At 46.4% G+C, this 20,315-nt stretch overlaps 1 protein-coding gene across 12 annotated transcripts in view; it reads left to right on the forward strand.

Annotated features, from left to right (window-relative positions):
* Positions 1-20,315, forward strand: part of ZNF536 (zinc finger protein 536) — a 449,091-nt gene that overhangs the window by 37,329 nt on the left and 391,447 nt on the right. For 8 of the 12 annotated variants that reach the window (XM_044932153.2, XM_025268999.3, XM_044932158.2 and 5 more), the window contains exons 2-3: positions 6,917-7,083; positions 16,171-16,240. The gene's annotated coding sequence lies outside the window, so the exon portion shown is untranslated. The remainder of the gene's footprint in view (positions 1-6,916; positions 7,084-16,170; positions 16,241-20,315) is intronic. The other 4 variants (XM_006056392.4, XM_006056388.4, XM_025268996.3 and 1 more) reach the window with 1 other exon arrangement.

Genomic DNA, 20,315 nt, shown 5'->3' on the forward strand with positions numbered 1-20,315 from the left:
TGACTCATCTGCTGTGCTGTTCTCTGCAAATTATTTTCAGAAATTCTATATGTTGTCAACAGTTGACTGCATTTTCCATTACTGTCTATTTCTGTTCTTAAGTACTTTTGTGTTATTAGAGATACATAATTTCAAAATACCAATACATTCCTGATTACTTAGAGAAAATATATGTAACAGTGTGACTGTTCCATAGACGCTAGCCATAAAAGTCCTGTTTTGTAATAAGCTTTCATTCTTCCTCATTTTATCACTACATTAGGGATGTTTGATAAAAAGAAAGGGAGGGTGGGGGCTCTTCTAGCACATGCAGAAGAAAGGAAAAATAGAAGTGAAGGTAGCAATAAAAATGTGGTCCTGTGGCGTATTGTGGTCTTAGGCTGCCGCCAGCCATGCCCTTCTTTGTGTTCTCTGCCTGGCATCGTGGGAAGCTGGGCCCTGCCAGCTCTCAGGCACTTGCTTTGGTGGGCCATGGCTCACCCTGCCGGGTCTTCTGCAGGGAGAGCCCCAAACATCCTGCGACACTGTCTTCTTTTAGACACAGGAGGTCATCGCCAGTTCTTGAAGTCGTCCCAGAAATTTTTTCTTCTGATAGACCCTTCCTCTAGTCCTGTCTGTTCCCATGTCCTTGGTATTTATTGATAGTGAGTTTTCATGGTCTCATTTCCTTCATCAGCCTTGTGTGTATGTGTGAGAAAGTAAGAGAGAGAGAGAAAGAAAGGGAGAGAGGTCTGCAAGTGAATACAGTTTATTTGGTTATGATTCCTGCTGCTGGTGGTAGGCACACCTATGTGATATCTCATATGGAAAAATGGATAGTGGTGTTTTTCTCCTCCATCCCTCTTCTTCTTTTTTTGGGTAAAGATATTAACCATCTTAAATATGTTGACTTCAGGCATCTTATTTTCTTGAGCTCCCCGGCACTTGAGAAATGATCTGCTAGTATTTGGATCCTGTATGGTAATTGGGAGGCACATGATTTAATTCATCAGGAGCTACCGTAGTAGTGACAAGAGTCGATGTCAGAGTTAGCAATTCAGGGTGCTTGTGTTTCAGGGCGACCCAGTCACCACGTGGCCTCGCCTCTGTGGCCTGTGGTGGAGTCCACCTCTCACTCCGACTATTTAACCCTTGGCTTTGGAGGTTTGTTTGTATTAAAATCTTACCATATAGCCCTTGAACATTTCCGACAACTCCCCTGTCTTTTCACAAGAGTGATTCTCCCCAGATAAGAGGACAGGGGGCTTCCGTCCCTCCCAGCTCCATCCCCAGGGCATGCTGGCCAGTGGGGTCTGGCTTTCACACGTGCCTGAGCTGCCTCCTGAGAGCCACCTTGTATCTGAACAAATGGACGATCTATTAACTACTTCCTTCTCCTGCAAATGAGCTTTCCAAGTTTCCAACTTGACTGTTTTATTTATGCTCTTGACCTGTAAAAACAAGCAGGCTATTTAAAAAGCAAAAAGTACTTCCCATGATTAGAGTACTTAGAATTGAAATAAATTGCAGAATGAAGAGGACATTCCTTGTTGCTCCTGTAGAAAATGTCATGGAGGTTTTGCTCCTTGAAAATAGTCTGTGGTTCTGCATGTCAGGGTTTCTCCCATCTCACTGGCCTTGGGCTCCCCCAGGAAGGATTCACGTGTCTTCCCCTTTTCTTGCTTTTAATTGGTGGAATAATCCTAGTGAACATTTAAAACATGTTTGCAAATGGTTCTAAGTCAAGTAGTTTGCATATAATTATGGTCCTGGTGGGAAAACACTTTGGAAAAACAACTAGTGATACAATGCAAGTCCTGCTCAGGTTACATAGCGTATGCTAAACACTGAAGAAACACACACAGTCTTTAGTGAACAAGGTAGGGAATGCTCCAGGGAGCCAATTTAGAATGTGACTTAAGGCGAGCGTGGCTTTTGTGTCTCTTTCTTTTGGCAACTGTGTTGAGTAATGGTGGTCTCTGGAATTCTTTGTAGGCCCCCAGCCCACCTGAGGTGGCCACTTTACATAGGCCTGAACAAGGTGGGTGTCCAGAGAGGAATGTTTTGGGCAAATCTGACCGAGTGTGAGGGGCTTGGTGGTGCTCAGCTAAAGGCTGCACCAAGGATGATTGAGTGGTGTGAGCCGTGGAAGATGGGTAGAGCCCAGGCAGGGGAGGGAGAAACCTACAATTCATGGATGGAGCTATCAGGAAGAATAAAAAGAAACTGTAGATGATCCACTTAAGAGACAAGTGACTCCTAAGACTCCTAAATATAGAACTGTCTCTATGATTCATGGTTTGGGTTGCTTTTGAGGCAGTAAGTCAGGGGGAGGGACGCGCTATAGGAATACTTTGAGGGTAATTGAGATTTAGACATTTGGATCTGAACGCCAGGAAGCAGGTTGGTGCTTGGTTTTGTTTTCCTTCAAAACGAATACCTTCTGGTTATTTAACCTGAGTTCACTAACGTCTGTGTGAATCTGGTTTCTGGCTTAAGTCGGTCCCCAGCCTCTCTTCATATATGCTTGGTGTCTGTTGGCATGGCCTTCGTGTGGCCATTGGTGGGGGCAGCCGGCTTCACGGGCTCTAGAACAGAAGTCAAAGGCAGTCCTGGTTCTGGCTGGTTCCGGCTTTCACAGATAGCTGTTTGTCTTTCAAAAGTTGTTATCAGTCTTTTATTTCAGTTGTAACTACCTTCATATTGATCTGAACTCACTCATCAAATCAGACCTGAAGAGTAAAATGATGTGAAAAATTATTTTGAAATACCTGTATTAATGGGGGAATTTGTCCAAGCCAACAGATAGGGGCATGCACCCACCCACACGCTTGTTTGGCCACAATTATTGACGTTTCCAGGGCCGCTTATTTGAAAGGGTGAGACTTGGTCGTGCAAACACAAGACCCACCTGCCTACATTCTGAGTCGATGCAGTCTCTGGACACGTGCTCTGTGTCTTTTTAACTGTTAACCCTAGGAATATATATATATATATATATATAAGTTAGACCGAACTGAGTAATTATAATAAAATGGCCTATAGCATGAGTTGGAGTATGTTTGAGATGTCTGTCATCCTTCTATTACCTCAGGTAAATAACTGATTGACCTTTTTGGGGCTCTGATACTTTACTAATCAGAACCTGAAATCTGTATAACAACACTTCATTTACTTGATAGACAAAAGAACAATTGCACTTGAAGTAATGTGATTTCTAAATAGACACTGCCTGTCAAAAATAAATGCATTAGAAGTAAAATGTAGCTCAAGGAGACAATTAGCAAACAGAGGTGACATCGTAAACAGGTGCACCCATTACTCCCAAAGCTTGTGGCAATATATTCGCGTCTTTTAGAGTGATGGAAGATCATGTGACGGTTTGGTGAATTATCTATCGGTATCATCTGACTGATGAAGCTGCTGCTGTTGCAGATCATTTAAAAATGCATCTCACAAATTACATGGTAGCTGGGAAAAATGCAGGTTTCTTTCTTTTTTTTTTTTTTAAAAGAACAATGCTTTTCTAAAGCGATGCGCTAGCATACGTAATTTTTTATTTGAAAAGATGGAGACCATTTCATTATGCTGGGTATACAGTCGGTTAAGGTTGTGCAAATTCATTACAATGTTTGTTAATGTATAAAACATTTTCCATTCTGGTTTTAGTGACATTGGATTTTTTTTTTTTTTATAATGTGCTGTTTCTGAAACATCTGCCATTCCTTGTTACCTGTGGGCAGAGGAGAGAGAATATACTCTTTCTAAGAATGTTTATAAAATCTTTACCAAAAGGGAAAGGCTTGGAAGATGAGAGGGAAAGGATGTATTTTTTTTTCCTTTTCTTAGAATTATTATGTTTGAATTTTCTGGATTCTGGATTAGGAACTTTATCAGGAGACAAGCAAGGGAGCCTTTCACTGGTCTCTTGATGGGCCAGGCTAGGAAGGACTAGATTTTCTTGGGGTGTCTCTGTCCCCCTGTGCTGGTGCCACTGCAGTGGGCTCTGCCCTCAGGGTCACGCTCCTGGGGACCTTTCCTGCTATTTTTCATCAGTTATCTTTGCCTTTTTTTGCTAGTTTACAGGATACTTAAGGGACCCATGGCTTTGGCTGTTACTGTTTCTTCTTGTTACTATAAAATCACAGGAAAACAGTGTGAAATACTTTATGTGGCCTCCAAATTGGTCTGCCCTTGGATGTTCACGGGCCTTCTCCGGAATAACCAGTAGCTGGAGCTAAAGGTAATATGGATTGAGAGGTGACATTTCAGTAGAGTGGCAGCAGTTTGATGGCATCCTATGCCCAGATAGAGAAATGAAGAAGGCGCCACCATTCTATTGTAATTTTTGAATCACTCTCCACATTGCTGCTGGCTTCCAGCTGGGGAGGTGGCATATGCCCACTCTGAACCTCAGTCTGGCTCCCCATCCTTACTTTCTGAGGCATTTATTCAAGTTTCTGTCTTGGAGATGAAGGAGCGAGGATGGGGCTTTGGGGGACTGCCCTGTTGAGGAGTGGATGTAGTCCGAGCAGCTCTCTCCCCTTGCTGTCCAGGAGACGGACCCTGAGAGGGGTGCAGGCTGGCTGGCCTGCTCGGTGCTAGAGGCACAAGTCAGCTTGTTTTGTGAGGTGAGCCAGCAAGAAAACCTCAACACCCTGCACAGAAGTACAAATGGGCCAGTCAGCAGGATCTGTACCGAGTGCCCGGGGCTCTTCTCGAAGGCCTGCCCAAGCAGCCTCTGTGGGAAGTTTTTGGACATCAGCTCCTCAGAGAAGTGGTGGCCAGAAGGTTTCTGAAGGATCCGAAATCTCTGAGCACTGGAGAGGTCTCCAGATTTGCAGCGTGGAAATCCTCCAGCCAGGAAAGGCTTCATCAGAGCTGTACTTTTTCTTTTCCTTAAATTTTTTTTTAAATTAATAGACTTTGTTTCTTAAAGAAATTTTAGGTATACAGGAAAATTGAGCACAAAGTACAGTCCCCATAAGACCCCATCCCCACATTTTCTCCTATTGGTTTAGTGTGTTGCATTTGTTATGGTTGATGAGCCAACACTGATACATTATTATTAACAAAAGCCCATAGTTTATATTAAAGGGATCACTTTTCATGCTGTACATTCTATGGGTTTGGACAAATGTATCCACTATTAGAGTTTCATATAGAATAATTCCACTGCCCTAGAATCTCCTGTGCTTCATCTGGTCATCTTTCCCTCCCCAAACCCTGACAACCACTGGTACTTTCCCTGTCTCCTTTGTTTTGCCTTTTCTAGAAAGCTGTAGGGTTAGAATCATACAGTACATAGACTTATAAGACTAGCTTCATTCCCTTACTAATATGTCTTTATGGTTCTGCTAATTCATTTTATGACTAAATACTATTCCATTGTCTGGATGTACTACAGGTTCTCTTACTGAGAGGCGTCTTGGTTGCTTATGCATTTGGGCAACCATGAATAAAGCTGCTATAAACATCTGTGGGCAGGTTTTTGTGTGGATGTGAATTTTCAACTCTTCTGGGTAATTGTTAATACCAAGGAACATGACCACTGAGTTATATGCGAAGATTGTGTTTAACTTTATAAGAAACTGCCCAACCGTCTTTCCAAGTAGTTGCACCATTTTGCCTTCCTACCGGCAGTGACTGAGAATTCTTGTTCTATAGCTTTGCATTTGGTGGTAATCATAGTTTGGGGTTTTAGTCATTCTGATAAGTAATGGTATCTCATTATTGTTTTAATTTGCATTTCCTTAAGGACATGTCATGTCTAGCATCTGAGGTGCTTATTTGCATCTGTAGGTCTTCTTTGGTGAGGCATCCAGATTTTTGCCCATTTTTAAGTGGGCTCTTTTTATTTTTTAATTGTTGAGTTTAAAGAGTTCTTTGTATATTTTGGATACCAGTCCTTATCAGATATGTCTTTAGCTAAGGTTTTCTCCCAGTGTATGGCTTGTCTCTTAATATTTTCCTTTTGTTACACCTTTGGAAACTCAGCCACCTCAGCCAATAGTCTATATTCTCATAGGGCCAAACAGAGTCTTTTTACAGTTAGGACCTGAGGTTTTAGGACATGTGAAATCAAAAATACACATGCAGTGTGTCTTCAGTTATGATCATGAACTCACACACACACACACACACACACACACACACACACGGGTGTGTGGAAAAGAATAGAAAGAAGTACACCAGAATATCAACAACAATCACACCAGCTGATAGAATTATGTTATTTTTTTCTTTGTAATATCTTGTATGTTCCAAATGTTCTGGAAGTGAGCACTATTACTTAAATAACCAGTTTTATAAAACTAAAAGTAAATGAACTGAAAAAAGCAACAGCTGTATAGGAGACCTTACAATGTTTCGGTTAGAAATTGTGTAACTTTCATTTTGACTCAGAGAATATCTATGGAACCAAAATTTCAAGTGATGTTGATAATGCTACATTTTCTCTAAAACCTTCTTTGGAAAACAAATGAATTTTTATGATGGCTAAATTCAGCTGTCAAGATGGCCTGAGTTTTTGCACAGGTTGAAATTGGCACTGTACAGTATAAATATAATAGAAGCTGCTCATGTAGCTCCATATACCACTTTATATTTATAATGGAAAAGAATATTTAAAAGAATATATATACACATATACATATATATGTGTATATAATTGAATCACTTTGCCATACAGCAGAAATTAACACAACATTGTAAATCAGCTACACTTCAATTAAAAAATAAATAAAATAGAAACAAAACGAAAACGTTTTTCTAATGGGCACATTAAAATGGTAAAGAAACGAGAGGTGAAATTGGTTTTAAGACTAAATTTTATTTAATTCAGAGTATCCAAAATATTATCACTTTGACATGTAAAAAAGTGTAAAGAATATACAAGAGATATTTGACATCTTTCCAAACATGTTGTGTGTTTTAGGCTTACAGCACACCTCACTTGGGGCTGACGCAGTTTTTCACGCGCTTGGTAGGCACTCGTGGTCAGTGACTGCCGAGCTGGACAGCGCGGCTCTGTGTGATGGCTGAATATTCGAGCGCTATTTGCCAAACAGAGTACAGAGTACCTGAGCAGCAACATTGCTTGCAGTAAGTACAAAGGAAAAAAAGCACTTTGTGGTTTCCAGTTTTTCACATTTCTTCTTCAGGATAAGCTGCATCATAGATACCTTGTGATCTGATGATGACATGACACGTCTCCTCTACAGGGATAAATGTTTTTAATTCAGGTGGTAATACAGTAAACTAGAAAGCATTTACAATGTGGGAGACTTTTTTCCCCTCTTTTGCATTCCTCATGCGCTGGGGGTCACAGCTGTCTCAAATTTGCTGTCCTGTAGAGTCTTGAACTGATGTGGGAGCTGCCTTCCCAGGGATAGGCTGAGACTTGGGGCAAGCTGGGCAAAGACACTGGGGAGATGCTGTCAGGCTGGCTCTCAGAGGAAACAGCCTCCAGGAAGAGCTGGGGTGCCCGTCCTGCCTGGTTCAGGCTCTGGGATGCCACCAGCATGGCAGCTTGGCACCATATCCAGTGACTCAGATCTTGAGCCTCGTGGGAAGAGTTTACATGTAGTCTGTGCCTCCTGCCCTGAGCACACTGGCCTACAGGTCGGGTTCTCCTCTGCCTTATCCTGGATTGGAATCTCCCACCTTGGGGTAAAGATTAGGAACATGTGCAGAATGATGCCAAGGCTTGTGTGTGCTCCTAAGGGTGCGTGGATCCATGGGATGTCTCCGACTAGCGGACACCAGGCAAGCTTGGCTGCTTTGGAGATGGGGCTCTCCAAGGCCACGGGGTGGGGAGAGAGATGTCCGGTACTGGGAGACAGTGGGGTAGGGAGGCTCCCACATCTTAAGAGCTCTTAACCTTGGACTTGTTACTTTGTGGCTAGTGCCTCAGTTTCCCGTGAATAAATGAACATGATCATGGTATACCCAGCTCACCGGGTTGTCGTGAGGATCAGTACTATCTTGAGGGATTCTGGTTGGCACATGGTAAATGCTCAATAAACGTCCGTGGTCACTCTTATGAGTTCAGGAATGATTTGGTCAATGAACAAGTAAGTCCCTTTAGAAGTGGTGGTGTGTGTGTGAATATATTCTGGATATTTCCTGGACTATTAATATATTTTTTTAAGGGCTCATGCACTCCTGTCTCCTTTCTGCACTGTCAGCCTGGACTGATTCACTAACAAGCATTTCTTCCTTCTCCTTTCACTTTTCCTCTCTCCTTTTCTCCTTCTCAGGGTTGTTTTGACTATGAATTAATTGTAGGTTGGGGGACTTGCAAGCAAAAATCAAAGCCAATAAACTTCAAAAGGATGGGGAGGACCAGGGCCACCGGGGGAGTGCAGGGCCCGACAGGGGCTCTTGTGGCTGCGGGGTGGGGTGGCGGGGGCTTTCCATGTTCCTTCAAAGGGGACACCAAGTATTTCAGATTGTCACTTAAAAGCTCAGATGCAAAACTTTGGAAATCTGGGCGAGAGGCGACGGTTTCCAAAACAGCTATTTTTATCTTTCGCCAGCTAGTATGAGCCCAGTGGAACGTAGAGGTAAACTTGGAATTTCTTGGCAAGGGTTAATAATCAATGTAGATCTCCTAACAAAGGAGATGCTGCCTTATTATACTGGGAAAGTTTTTTTTTTCTTAACTGTCAGTGAAGCAGTACTAATTATTACTCCAGTGTAAATGAGGTCATTTCCTATTAAGAGAACAAAATGCTTAGCCTCGCCTTGCCAATTCATACCAACTATTTTTCACACATACTCAGCTTTTTAGTTTTTTTTTTTTAAATTTTGATAAAATCCATTCATTTGTATTAGAAAAGTGTAAACCATCGCAATAATAGTTGCCCATGATTGCCCAGATGAGCTTTTGAAATGTGTGGGTTGTTTGAATACCATGTGTTAGCTATGGAACAATTAGGCAGCTGAATGGATCTTTAAAACAATCAGATACTTTTATCTCACTGAAAAAATACATTCCTTGGATGTGTACTGTTAAACCGTAAATTCCGGGGAACATTAAACTCATGTCACGAGGAGAACTTTCGGCTATATGTTGATCAAGGACAAAAAGACATCCAAATATCTTGTCTTCATGTTTTCATTTTTTTATGCAAGCAAAAAGATTTAAGGAATATTGTAGCAAACAAAGGGTAATTGTTTTAGCCCAGATGTTGCTTTTGCACAACAAGCAGGTTACAATGTTCCCACAGAGCTGATGAGCCCAATCAGGGAAATGATTAAAAATTGATTTTGTCCCTGTAATTACAGTATGTAAACTACTTAGCTTGGATTGCAAAGGAAGTGATTTTCTAATTACGTATATACTCTGGTGTCTAATGATTGGTTTTTTGAAGTAATGAAGAGAGAGCACTAACGACTCCTTGGTGTTCTGTTGTTTAAGAAAGACCATCTTTAGAGTAAGCAGCAACAGACAAAGAGTTTAAATTGAATTTTCAACACTGTTAATGTGCACATGGATTTGTTTATTAAAGAGACAGAGAAGTAATTTGATTGGCTCTGAGCATCTTGGCTTTTTTTCATGCTAAAGCATGTAAAAATACATGCACCAGGTCGCAAGCTGACGGGAAGAAGCCTCTCCACTCCTCTTTTATCATCCCAGCGCCCGGGCTGATATCGCAGGCTCTCAGGTTCCTGTGAGCGTCTGATGTTTGTGTATCCTGAAAGCATTTAGATCGAACAGGTATCAAATAGCTTCTTCATCAAAGTTACCTTTGTTTTAAAATGAAAGAAGAGGCTTCCTTTGGAAGCATGTCTGGGCAGCCCAACGCACTCCGTGTTATAGTATTTCGGTCGTGTCCTGTGATGCTGGGCTCTGCGTCAGGGTGGCAGCAGCCACCCACCCCCCATATGTATGTGCGCAAACACACACAGACGTGCGCACACACTCACACACTCACACAGGTGCCAGCCCTATATTTGGAGGCCTGACTGCAACTGTGGTGGGTCAGGAGTGGGACCCCTTGGGGGGGGTGGGGGTGCTGATGGGGTTTAGGAAAGAGCTGCCTGAGTTCCGAGTGTTCCTTCTCTGCTGTGAGACACTTTGAGGCTGTGGAATAACAGCTCCCCAAACACCTGTTCTGGCAGAAGTTAGGAGGGTGGTGGCTCCAAGATGACCCCAAGAGCAAGTGTGTGGGGAGGCCAACAGACCCGGGCACTCTGCCTTTGAAAAGATCATTTGTTACTCACAGTTCTTAAGGGGAGGGGGCACACCATGCCATGCAGGGCTGCACAGGGGAGCACCAGGGTTAGTCAGCAAACAGAAGAGGTGAAAACATGGGCAAGAGCCTTTATTGTAGTTTTTTGAGAGAAAAGCACAGCAAGCAGGAGAAGTAGACTTAGGATCGGCTGCGCTGTGCTATGTTCAGTCACTCAGTTGTGTACTCTTTGTGACCCCATGGACTGTAGCCCATCAGGCTCCTCTGTCCTTGGGGATTCTCCAGGCAAGAATACTGGAGTGGGTTGCCATGCCGTCCTCCAGGGGATCTTCCCAACTTAGGGATTGAACCCAGGTCTCCTGCATTGCAGACATATTCTTTACTATCTGAGCCATCAGGGAAGCCCAAGAATACTGGTGTGTAGCCTATTCCTTCTCCAGGGGAACTTCTCGAACCCAGGAGCTGGGGTCTCCTGCATTGCAGGAAGATGCTTTATCAGCTGAGCTATCAAGGAAGCCCTAGGATTGGCTAGTCAGATAATTGTAGCAGGCTCCGGGGCTCAGAGTTGTCTCTGTCTCCAGTTGTCTGGTACCTGGGTGACCAGAGCCGGTGGACAATGGTCCAGAGTATGAGAGCCTGATATGGAAGGTGTTTGGGGCATGGGCTTTGAATTCAGATGGAAGATGTGCTCCCAGGGGAGTCATTTTCTATCTCTGGGAACTGGCTTCTGCTGGGAGGGGCTGTCCCTGCAGGGTCAGTAAGGCCCCAGATCTCAAAGAATCAGAGCCGCCGGTTGATGAGGGAGTGGTGCCTTGTGCCACCAGCTTCCGGGGCCAGGATGAGCGCAGGGTGATTCTGGGAGCCCCTTACACCTGGCGTCCTACTCAACAAGTCTCATGGCTCCTTGCAAAAGGCATCCTGAATCTGCTTCCTTCTCCCCATCACTCTTGCTCTCAGCCCAGGTCAGGTCAGCCTCCTCTCTCCCCTGGACAACTGCTGAAGCCTCCCCAGCGGTCTCTCTGCCTCCGCTCGTCCCCTCTTGCCCGTTCTCCCCACCGCAGCCAGTCCAGGGTAAATCAGATCATGCTATTCCCTCACTCAAAACCCACCAATGGCTCAGAATAAAACCCATGTTTCTTACTGTGCCTGCTGAGGTATGTGGATCCTAAATAGCCCACCCTGTCTCATTTTTCTGCTCACTGTCCATGCCTGTTGGCTCCTTGGCTTCTTGCTGTTCCTGAACACACCAGCTCCATCCTTCAGCAGGGCCTTTGCACTCGCTGTTTGCTCTGCTTGTGAAGTTCTCCCCAGCCGTTCACAGGACTCACTCCCTTACTTTTTTCTCATCCCTTGTCAAGGTCACTTTTTAGTGAGGTCTCCTCCTTGTCTAGTGATGAGTCTGTCCATTATTTTCCTAGATTCTTTTTCATCTTAGAGCTTATTATTCGTTCATATTATATGTTACTTTTATTTGTCGTTACTCACTAAGACATACGCTTTGCACAAGCAGAAGTATTGCTGATGCAGGGTCCCTGGAACTTAGAAGTTAGAAGCCAGCTAGGCACACGGGAGCCACTTGATGAGTGAGGGCTGAATGAGGGGCTCAGTCCCTCAGGCTCTCTCCCAGGTTGCGTTCCTCGCCAGGAAGCCTCTTCTGTTGAGAACTAGAGAGGATGAGGGCTGTCCCTCGGGCTGTGTCCATCCCTCTGAGTCTCGGAGAAAGAAATCAAGAATCTCTCAGTGCTTTGGAGTGGAAGTCTCAAGTCCACTGTGTTTTGGCAGGATCCTTGTTCCTAGTGGGCCTGGAGAATATTAAGCACTGAGTTGGGAAAGTCACTCAGACCCCCGGAAGGGGCGATGTAGCCCCAGGTGGCATCCCCTGGAGAAGCGGCTTGAGCGCCCCTCTGTGTGCCCCTCCGACGGGGCAGAGCCCATGGCCCAGGAGAGCAGGTTCAGAGGCCTTGGCCCTGGATACTGGGGTGAGATGTTTAGACAGCTCCAGATGTATCTCCTGTTAGCCGCATCCTTCTCCAGACAAGGGCTGAAGGAGTTCGGCTGCTCTGTCTCCGAATCCTTCTTTCCTAACTCTTGTCTGGGAGGAAAGCAGTTTATCCAGCTCCCATCTGCCCCAGACAGCCCAGACTCCACAGCAGACAGCCCTGCTCCTTCTGCTGGAACTCCAAGCGACCCCTGGGGAGGGGCATCTCCGGGAATACACTCTGCCTCCCGCCGGGCCAGCGTCTGGAGTAGAGCATGGACCAGGGGAGGGGTGAGGTGAGCCAGCCCTTCCTTCTTTCCTTCCATGCGTCTCTACACCGTCTCCTCCCTCCCTTCCTTTCTTCCAGCCATTTCATCCCCCATCTATCTTATTGTCCCTCCATCTCCCCCTGCTCCCTCCATCCTTCCCTTTTCTCTTTACTTCCCTCCCTCGCTTTCTCCTGTCCTCCCGTCTACGCAATGTTTACTGCGCTCTGAGCTCTCTGCCAGGAGGTGGGACTGGGAGGTGGTTGGGGCGCAGCCCTTTCCCCTTGTGCTGTGGGGAGCCGGCCTCAGTGTGGTGCCTGGTACCAGGCCCTCAGGAAATGGCAACTCTCGGTGTCACTCGTATGACCTTCCAGTTGTCATGGTGCAGAGCGGTAGATAGGTGTGTAACGAGCACGGAAAGGCACCATGTTTGCCTAGAGGAAGGAGCTTTTGTGTTCAGCTTGGTGCTCATTACAGAGGCCCTGGTGAGGGGGGCGTGTGTGGCATGTCTGCTCATCTCCTGACTCGCCCTTGTGTCTGAGGATGAGAGGCTGGGCTCCTGCCCCGTGAAGGTTTCCTGGCTCCGCTCAGAGCTGCCGTGTCTCTTCTGGGAGAACTCAGGAGGAAGGGGGTCCCCTGTCCCCTAGTGGGGGCCCAGCAGATTCACGGGGATGCCACATTGTGGGCCCACTGTGTGCCAGGACATACCAGAGCTGCCTGGACCGCCTCTCACTTTTTTTTCTTTCTGTGTCTCCCACGTCTTCCTGTGCACCCTGCTTCCCTTCAAAATCCCTCTCTCAGGGCTTTCCATTCCCTCTGCTCCCCTCCCCTTCCTCAGTGAGGCCTTAGACGTGTCTCAGGCTCTAAGTGATCCCTCCATCCCTCTCCGCCGCCTCCCTGCTTTCTCTCTCCTGCTTCTCCAAGTTGCAGTCACCCTGCCCTTCTTGCTCAAGCCCCATGGCAGGATCTCTGGACCTTTGTGCTGCCCTTACCTCCATCCCTGTCTCCCTCGAGTCCCTGCCTGCTGGAGGGCTCACGTCATGTGCCCTCCCTCCCTGGTTCCCACTATGGCCGCCTCTCAGGTCCCTGTCCCACCAGACTCTTCACACAGTGGGGCGTTCCTGTATCCCATGGCAGATCTGCTTGCGCCTGGCCTGCCCCAGGGCTTGGCACACAGAAGGTCTGAGCCACTGAGTGAACAGGTCTCCTAAATTCATTGGCTCCTCTGGGCTGGTGTGTGACTTACCTGCATCTTACAGGGGTGGCAGGGGGATCAATTTGGTGGATTTCAGGCATTTTTGATGAGGTGGCTGCTACCCAGCCCCCCTTGACTCATGCCATGCCACGCTTTTTGCTGCCTTTGTTACCTGCCCCCTTCCACCCCTCCTCTGATCTGGTGGTACCTACGCCCAACTGGGCTTGTGGGCCATGTCTCCTGGGTGTCCCCCTGCCTGGCTCCTCAGTGTGGGGTCCCTGTGGGAGGCAGGGATGAGGGGAGACTCATGTCAGGGATCAGGTTACTACGTTCTCTCTCAATGCGAGTTACTTACTTGTACCCGAAGAGCTGTTTCTTTCATTGCGGAAGACAGAATTACTGCACTGTGCCCTTCCTCCCCATCCTGAATTAAAGCGTCAGTGTCTGATGTGGTCACCTTTGCCCGACTTGCAGTGACTGTGATGACATCAGACACCAGGAGCCCCTCCTGTTTAGACTGGCTCGCCAAGGCACAAATGGCACTAACTCGATTTCCCTTCCTGAGGTTCCTCTTCCAGCAGGAAGCTTGTCAGGCTAAGCTTCCTAGGCAGGCGGCCACCTTTGGATAACGCCCTACCCATCTGAGACAGCCCTGAAGAGGGCACAGCCCCAACGAACGCGCAGCCCCAATCAGGGCACAGGGCTCATGCTGGGGCCTCGGGTGACTCTGACCCTGGGCAGATTGTAGCAGCTGGCGGTCTCATCAGGGGTGTGAAGCCAGAGGACATGCAGAGCTGGGACTTCCCCAGAAGTGTCCCGTGTTCTCCTGTCCCTGGAACTTACAAGCTTCTAAGTGAACAGCCCCTGGAGAATAGTCCTTGAATTTTGTAAGCCATGAACTTGGATATAACATCTGAGTCTGACCTCCACCTCCTCCAATCTCCTCCCTAAATGCCAGGAGCCTTGTGCGCAAAGTGTCTTTGTAGCTTTAATTGGGTGCCATAGGCCTGTTCTTCCCGGCTCCGGTAGAACCTGGTAAAGCATAGCTCGAGTGTATGTATTACACTGCCTAGATTTGAGTGTTGAGTGATACAGAAAACACAAAATGCAGAACATAATCTGATCAAGGACAGAGAGAGTCTTGTAAGAGAGTCTTGTAACCTCATGCAGATGGTTGAGATGTCGACTTGCTTTCTGTCTCAAGATAGGCAGGTAGAAATTCGTTTACAAACAGCAGTGTCCCTGTTACACTTTGAGAAAACACTTCTAGCATGTACTCAGCAAACAGCTTTTTGGTTGCCAGAGATCAGTCTTGGAATTGGATGGAGTGTTGCAAGTCAGTGGTTTGATGTTCAAACACCTTGAGCTGGGACTGCCACTGCCTGCTCTCCGCATACATCTTCTGGTTCATTTACAGACACATCCTTGACTTTCTACTAGAAGTCTACTTCTGCAATATCAGAACATACAGTTTATCAAGAGAGAGCACTTGCTTGCCTTGTAGTCTCTTCTGTAACATGGCAAAGCAAATTAGCTTCTTCGCTGCACTGGCCCTGAGCTGGAGATCACAGATTAGGGCTTGGCCTCGATCACCCCAACTGATGGCTCTTGAGCCACTGTGACGGGCATCTCGGCTTTCCCTCTGGGCCGTGATCCCATCCTGCTGCTTTCCTGGTCTTGGTTCAGAGAAAGGACTTTGATGTCACACAATACCCCTGACCCCTGGTCCAGTTGTCGGTTCTTGGTCTGGACCTGTTGAGAGCTGCCCTGGCCACTGAATAAGAGTAGCCAATTGAAATTTGGGTGAAATTGTGTGTGGTCTGCTGTAGGGGCCTCCTTAAATTAGTGAGAGAAAAAGAACCCTTGAATACCTTTTCAGTTCCTCACTTTTAGAATTCTAAAGAGAGAGAAAGAAGGGGAAGGAGGGATATACACACACACACACACACACGTAAATATATACACACACATGTGTGTATGTGTGTGTGTGTGTGTTAGTTGCTCAGTTGTGTCCTACTCTTTACGACCCCACAGACTGAAGCCCACCAGACTTCTCTGTCCATGGAATTCTCCAGGCAAGAATACTGGAGTTGGTTGCCATGCCCTCCTCCAGGGGATCTTCCCTGCTCAGGGATTGAACCCGCATCTCTTAAGTCTCCTGCACTGGCAGCTGGGTTCTTTACCACTAGTGCCACCTGGGAAGACTATATGTGAGAGAGAGAAGGGGGGAGAGAGAGCGAGACCGCCCTTATTTGCTCTCATTTCTCCTTCCATCCCACCTAGAGAAGAAACGGCTAGATGCCCCACTCCCTTCTCTTTTTGCAGGTGGCAATTTCCCATTAAAAGAAGCTGAGCAAATCTGGTTTATTGCAGCAAAGGTCATATAGTTCCCAATTTAAAAATTGCTCAATGAATTGGGGCAGTGGGGGCTATTAAATGTTTCTAGACGCTAGTTGAGTGTCTAATTGTTACCATGGCTGAATGTTGTTTACCTGTCTTATTGGAGTTGATGTGTCCAATGCTGAGAATTTCTAACAGGTCTTATCTTTGCAGTTCCTGACCACCACGGCTTTAAGAATATCCACCAGCCACGAGGGAGCTCCGTTGCTTTCAGACTCGCCTGGTAAGGAACACTGATTTACAGTTTGTTGAAGGGATCCTGCCTGTGACTTGTGGGGAACCAGGCTGCCCTCTCTGGGTGTGGACCTTTGTGCTGGGTGGAAGTTCTCCCAGCTACTCCTTTGTTTCTGTGGACAGAGGCTGGGCTTTGGAGACACTTCCAGATTCAGAGGTCTCTGGGATCCAGCATGGGTCCCAGGTCTCCTGGACGGCATGACTATGTGATGTCAAGACATGCTCAGAAGGTCTCAGAACGGGGTCACAAAGCCCCTCAAGGTTGACTTCATTGCCTCTCACATGACATCCTGCAGAGTTGCTGCCCGCCAGCTGGCAGTGGGAACCAGAGCTGGGGAGCTGGTGGGATGGCCGCCTAAAGCTAGGCAGCCCTTCCAAGCGCCACCCGTGGCCCTTTTCCCCGCCACTCAGCACGTGGTCCTGTGGCTTCGCCCAGTCTTGAAGGAAACCTGTGTCTGAGTGGCTCTGTGCCTGTCACCTCATTTGGACTCAAGATCACAAACTCAGTCATGGAGTGTTTTTCCCACATGAAGCTAAAAACGTAAGAAGAAGGGGCAGTGCTGATATTTGATGTCTGCAGCCCCCTCCTCTGAGGCTGCCCTGACACCTCTGTAAACTCACCCTGAGATCTAATTAGCCAAACCCACCTTCTCCTGACCATGGGCCTCCGAGGTCACTACATAAACCAGGAAAATTGATAGTGGAATTATGCACTTAGAAATTAATTTTGTACTGGACTGAATCTATATTTTTTTTTTACTGTGACTTTATCTTGTTGAAAAAGTGCTTACTTCTGATTTTGTGGATATTACTGACCGTGGATTACTTTTATTTTGGTTTTTACACAACAGTTGTATTAGAAATTTGCTGTTTTATTCTTACCTTCTTAGTAAAAATCCTTTTATCACACAATGGGTAATTTATATCCATTACCAGGCCTTTCAATCCTTTTCAGTGGGCCTGTCAGCGCCGTTGGCACAGTAATGATTAATGTGATCTAATAATAGTGTGCCATTATATTACCTTAGTAAAACATGTACCAACATCCTATTCGGATCTACCAAATTCATAGCTTCCTATAATATTTTTGTTGAAAGACAGGATTACTATTTTTCAAAGCTGATTTTTTTTCCCCTTTAACATATTTAATGAAATTCACAATTCTTTGCCTTAGTAATCCGGGCATTTGATTGGGCTCGGTGGGTGAATTTGACATCTGTAGGCACCGTCGTGATTTGTCAGGGAGAGACTGGACAGTCTAGAGATCTGCCAGGGAGATTATTGTGTTTTTGTTGGGCCTGGGTTGTTTTGCCTTGAAGAAAAAAAAAAAATGGCTGGATTTCCAGTCCCGTCTGACGTGTAATAAGAAAAGTGTGTTTTAGATCAAAAGGCAAAAGAGCAAGTAATTTGGCTCCAAGGCTCCTCTCTCCCGTCCCCTGTTTTATCCACTTTCGTCACCTGCCTCGGTCTGCTGGCAAGCAGAAGGGGCCAGAGAGCTGGGGGAGCAGCTTCAGACTCTTTTCCTGGAAATGCTCCTTCTTGACCTGTCCCTTTTTTCTTGAGGCTTTGGCTCAGCCTCTCTGGAGCTAAGATGGGGTTCCTCGGCCTGGCAGTGCTGACATTCTGGGCCGGGTAATTCTTTGCTGTGGGGCCATCCTGTGCACTGTGGGTGGTTTCCAGCATCCCTGGCCTCCGCTCACCAGGTGTCAGTTATGAATCCCTTCCCCTGTTGTGACAACCAAAAATGTCTCTGGAAATGACCCAATATCTTCTGGGGGCACAGTTGGCCTGCTTGAGAACCTCTGGTCTAATGTGATAGGAGCATAAGCAGATATTTTTGCGGTGTGGGGGAATTCCAGCTGGAGCTCAGGGTTTCCTGGTGCTTCCTGGGCCATCTTCCGGCTGTGGGGGAGAAGCTCTGTGGATGATGGTTACACTCTGCATCCTTTTCCCAGCTGAAACGTAGCCCTCTAACTTTTCTCTCCCCGCCCCCGTCTCTGTCATAGAGCCTGGCCCGAATGAGCGCCTGATTCTTAGCTTCTTCCACTTAAATCCCATTATAATCAAGCTTGTGATTGATAACATTCCACCTTTTCAAAGGGCTTTAAAATCTGTGTCAACGAAGGATGACATTATTGTAGTACGGGCGAGATGTATTCAAACAATTACACACTCAAATCAAAGTGGGAAGGTTTGTCCTTCTATCCTGGTGCCTTTGTGTTGTGGCTTTCGCCAGCACCTCAGCACTTCCCCCCACCCCCACGACCCCAGAAACCTTCAGCAGGAGAATGCATGAGTGGAAACAGGTTTTGCCCTTGATATCACTCAGATCTGAAAGCAGCCTGAATATTTAGGCTTCTTAAGGCAAGAGAGGGGCTTCCCTGGTGGCTCAGATGGTAAAGAATCTACCTGCAATGCAGGAGACCCAGGTTTGATCCCTGGGTTGGAAAGATCCCCTGGGAAAGGCATCAGCTCCCCACTCCAGTATTCTTGCCTGGAGAATTCCATGGACATAGGAGCCTGCCTGGTTACAGTCCGTGGGGTTGCAAAGAGTTGGACATGACTTAGCGACTAAGCATACAGAAGGCTAGAGGGTCGGGGAAGAAAGTGAGGTTGTTGAGCATAGGGAAGAGAGAGAGGGTGAGGGAGGGAGAAAGATCCTTGTTTTTGATTCAGAACAAAAATTACTGCTGCAACATTGGCTCGAAATATGCAATCAACTGAAATCAGGAAAAGTATTTTGAATACAAAATTTATATTGAAATACTTGAATCTAGATACGTGTGCACCCACATATATGTAGATATTTAAATCAAGGATAGAGAAGATGAGAAATAAAGCTTTTGTCATAAAAATACTGCCTGTAGTATTTGCCTTCAAATGATTCTGCCACATTGGAATATGTTTTTGTACTGTTAGCATTTCCACAGAACACACTTTTGTTTGTTTTTACAGCTGATCCTCGATGGTGACAACAAGTAAGGGAAATGTCTCTGATTTACCTCTGTGATAGAGGATTTCAAATACATTGTGATGTTTGATGCAGGAGTAATTTTGGAGACCTAGTTCTTTACTGGTTTCTGGTCGGTTTCTCTTGCTGCTGCTGCTGCTAAGTTGCTTCAGTTGTGTCCGACTCTGTGCGACCCCATAGATGGCAGCCCATCAGGCTCCCCCGTCCCTGGAATACTCCAGGCAAGAACACTGGAGTGGGTTGCCATTTCCTTCTCCAATGCATGAAAGTGAAAAGTGAAAGTGAGGTCGCTCAGTCGTGTCTGACTCTTAGCGACCCCATGGACTGCAGCCTACCAGGCTCCTCCGCCCATGGGATTTTCCATGCAAGAGTACTGGAGTGGGGTGCCACTGCCTTCTCCGCAGTCTCTCCTGCTGCTGCTGCTGCTGAGTCGCTTCAGTCGTGTCCGACTCTGTGCGACCCCATAGACAGTAGCCCACCAGGCTCCCCCGTCCCTGGGATTCTCCAGGCAAGAACACTGGAGTGGGTTGCCATTTCCTGCTCCAATGCATGAAAGTGAGAAGTGAAAGTGAAGTCGCTCAGTCGTGTCCGACTCTTAGCGACCCCGTGGACTGTAGCCCACCAGGCTCCTCCATCCATGGGATTTTCCAGGCAAGAGTACTGGAGTGGGGTGCCATTGTCTTCTCTGGTGGTCTCTCCTAGTACAGTGTAAATGTGGAGAGAGTAAGGCCTTGCTATGTTTTGTTTAGTATTATATTCTAATTCTATACAGTGAGCACTGTATAGAAGGGTCTCAATAAAAATAGTGACTGGAAGGATGGATAAGTGGGTGGATGTATGGGTAGCTGGGTGAGTGGATGAGTGGATAGGTGGATGGATGGTTGGGTGGATGGATGGAGGGAGGGATAGCTGGATGGGTAGATGAGTGGATGGATGGGACTCTGTCTCAAACCCTGAGAGGATCTTAGAATGGTAGGTCCAAAGGTTCAAATGAAATCCCACTTTTTACTATCTCTTCATCCCTTGCCCTCCCAAACATTTTTTTGTCATCAAATGGTCAGTTATAGAAGGATATTCTTATTATCTTTCCTTT

This window comes from Bubalus bubalis, chromosome 18 (genome assembly GCF_019923935.1).
Source record: "Bubalus bubalis isolate 160015118507 breed Murrah chromosome 18, NDDB_SH_1, whole genome shotgun sequence".
NCBI lineage: Eukaryota > Metazoa > Chordata > Mammalia > Artiodactyla > Bovidae > Bubalus > Bubalus bubalis.